This window comes from Colobus angolensis, unplaced genomic scaffold, assembly GCF_000951035.1.
Source record: "Colobus angolensis palliatus isolate OR3802 unplaced genomic scaffold, Cang.pa_1.0 Scaffold316, whole genome shotgun sequence".
Taxonomy (NCBI): domain Eukaryota; kingdom Metazoa; phylum Chordata; class Mammalia; order Primates; family Cercopithecidae; genus Colobus; species Colobus angolensis.
The window spans coordinates 852,422-855,750 of record NW_012116444.1 but is presented as its reverse complement, the minus strand read 5'-3'; the positions used below and the strand labels follow the sequence as shown (position 1 = coordinate 855,750).

Here is a 3,329-nt window from a genome sequence, read left to right as displayed (position 1 = left end):
GATCCGGCCACTGCACTCCAGCCCCGGCGACTGACCGAGACTCCGTCTCAAAAAAAAAAAAAAAAAAAAAGAAAGAAACAATGAGATTATTTAGATCTTATGGAAAAACACATCCTGCCTATATTGGACATAGGATTTTGTTTTGATGCATGTAGCACCTCTGTAGAGGTTCTCTGCTTCCCCATCTTGTCCATGTGTTTTAGGTGACACTGATCCCATTTCTGGCTACAGGAGTGGGCAAGTGACACAGACCTGGCAAATCAGAGGAACCTAACCTCTAGATTCATGGATCTGACAGTCTAGACCAGCCCAAGTCACTATAGAAAGGAGGTATGTGGCAAGGGCTCACTTGGAGGAACCAAAGAGAGTGGGAGGAAAGAGAGAGGGAGGAACCACTGACTCTTGGTGAGAGCAGAGACAGCTGCATGGAGGAGGTTTGTAGCTGAACTAAAATTTAGATGGGGAGAATTGAGGGAGGGCATTCTCTACACAAAGAGCAGGACCAAATATGGGGTGATAGGAACATGTAAGATGCTTTTGAAAGCTGGCAAGGGCCCAGTTGACAGGAGCAAAAGGTTTATGTGGGGGTGGAGGACAAGATAAAGTTGGAGGCGTGGACCAGGACCAGCCCCTTGAGAGTTCTGGACACTGTGTTAAGGAGTGGAGGAGTTTACTCCGGAGGCCATGTGGACCTGTTCAGAGGGGAGGCCGTGGGTAACCTGAGCAGAGTTGGGCATTAGGAAGTTGATCTGTCAGAAGAGTGGATTAAAGGGAAAGAGGCTGGGGCTCCGACCCAAGATGCATGAGCCTGGCCAAAAAAACATTAAGGGCATCGGGCAGTGGGACCGAAATAGAACCACCAGCTGAGGCACTGAAGAAAGAATCAGTGTGCCTTGAGGAACATAATAAGGCAGAACTAAAAGACCAGATTCCAGAGACTGGGTTATGGCATCTGGGTAATGGTTTGAGAAGGGCAGGCTTTGGCATCAATCAAAACTGAGTTTGAATCCTGGCTCTGGCACTAGAAGTTTGTGTAATTCTGGGCAAGTTTACTTATTTCTGGGCCTTGGTTTTCCGATCCATGAAAAGAAATAATAATACCAAATTCAGAGGTTTTTGGAAGACTAAATGATATAATATCTTTAAAGCAATTTTCAGGGTCCAGGAATAAAATAAATATCCAATGTAGCTAGTGGGTACAAAGTTTCTTTTGGGAGTGATGCAAATGTTCTAAAATTAGATTATGGTTACACAACTCTGTAAATATCTAAGAACCATTGAGTTGTATACTTTTTTGTGTGTGTGAGGGGTGTCTCGCTCTGTCGCCCATGCTGGAGTGCAGTGGCGCAGTCTCGGCTCACTGCAACCTCCGCCTCCTAGGTTCAAGTGATTCTCCTGTCTCACCCTCCCAAGTAGCTGGGACTACAGGCACACGCCACTATGTCCGGATAATTTTTGTATTTTTAAAAATGTTTGTTGTTTTGGTTTTTTTTTTTTTTTTTGAGACAGAGTCTCGCTCTGTTGCCCAAACTGGAGTGCAGTGGTGCAATCTCAGCTCACTGCAACTTCTGCCTCCCGGGTTCAAGCAATTCTTCTGCCTCAGCCTCCTGAGTAGCTGGGATTACAGGTGCATACCACCACGCCCGGCTAATTTTTGTATTTTTAGTAGAGATGGGGTTTCACTATGTGGTTCAGGCTGGTCTCGAACTCCTGACCTCATTATCCACCTGCCTCGGCCTCCCAAAGTGCTGGGATTACAGGCATGAGTCACCGCAGCCAACCAAAAAAAAGTTTGTTTGGTATTTTTTGCTCACATGATCCTCTATTGAAATATTTTGTTTTGTGCTTCTTCACTAGCTGGGCATATTCCACAGCACCACTGTTGATGTCATCTATGATGTCATGAGGGTGGCAGCCATCAACATTACAGCCCACAGACTAGGGACTTCCCAGGATTTCTTTTTTTTTTTTTGAGATGGAGTCTTGCTCTGTCACCCAGGCTGGAGTGCAGTGGCGCGATCTGGGCTCACCATAAGCTCCGCCTCCCTGGGTTCACGCCATTCTCCTGCCTCAGCCTCCCCTCTCCAGCAGCTGGGACTATAGGCGCACGCCGCCACAGCTGGCTATTTTTTCTTTTTTTTTTTTTGTATTTTTAGTAGAGATGGGATTTCACCATGTTAGCCAGGATGGTCTCAATCTCCTGACTTCATGATCCGCCCGCCTTAGCCTCCCAAAGTGCTGGGATTACAGGTGTGAGCCACCACGCCCGGCCCCCAGGATTTCTTTAATATTTCCAGAGTTCTCTGGCTAAAGATTGGTGACACCTCTGTCAAGCAATGTTGACGATCTCAACAAAAGTGATATTCCCGCTGTGTTTAATGTGTTTCTGTTTCTTCTGTCTCTTGATGGTTCCTTGAGAGCTTTGATGATCAGGGCAGAGGCAGAAGGCACCACCTCAATCTGGGCCCATCTATTCTGAATGTTCAGTTTCACTGTAATCCTCAGGACTTTCCAGTCACCCCTTGCCTTGGCAATGTCATCACCAACCTTTTATAGAGACAGACCCAGGGGGCCGATCTTGGGGGCCAGTGAAGAAGTGGCACCGACTGCACCCCCAGTGCACCTCAGGTATACGACTTTAATCTTGCTGGGGTCGAACTTCGGTGGCATGGTGGGGGCGGCTGGTGTTGGATGAACCCAGATTCAGGATGACCAAAGAAAGTTGCACCTTGGCCTCTTCCGAGCCAAAAGCTGAATGCAAAAAATGTATTTTTAAAAACAAACAAATAGGGCCAAGCACGGTGGCTCATGCCTATAATCCCAGCACTTTGGAAGGCCAAGGCAGGCAGATCACCTGAGGTCAGGAGTTCAAGACCAGCCTGGCCAATATGATGAAACCTCATCTTTATTAAAAATACAAAAAGTTTGCTGAGTGTGGTGGTGCACCTGTGGGAGAATGGCTGGAACCTGGGAGGCGGAGGTTGCAGTGAGCCGAGATCAGGCCACTGAACTCCAGCCTGGGCAACGAGAGCAAAAACTCCATCTCAAAAAAAAAGATCCAGAGGTAGGCAATCCAGGACCATGTTTGGGGCTTTCGAAAGACCCAGGCAACAAAAGAAAAGAAAAAGAGACAGGCTTGCCCCCTTCCTCACAGGGTGACTTTACAAAGGTGTCACATAATATGGCCCACTTGGCTGGGCATGGTGGCTCATGCTTGCAATCCCGGCACTTTGGGAGGCCGAGGCGGGCAGATCACCTGAGGTCCGGAGTTAGAGACCAGCCTGACCAACAGGGAGAAATCCTGTCTCTATTAAAAACACAAAATTAGC

The 3,329-nt window shown here is 47.6% G+C and overlaps 1 pseudogene; it reads right to left on the bottom strand.

Moving 5' to 3' along the window:
• Positions 1-653: 653 nt before the first annotated feature.
• Positions 654-2,748, bottom strand: LOC105518301 (annotated as a pseudogene).
• Between the last annotated feature and the right edge of the window lie 581 nt (positions 2,749-3,329).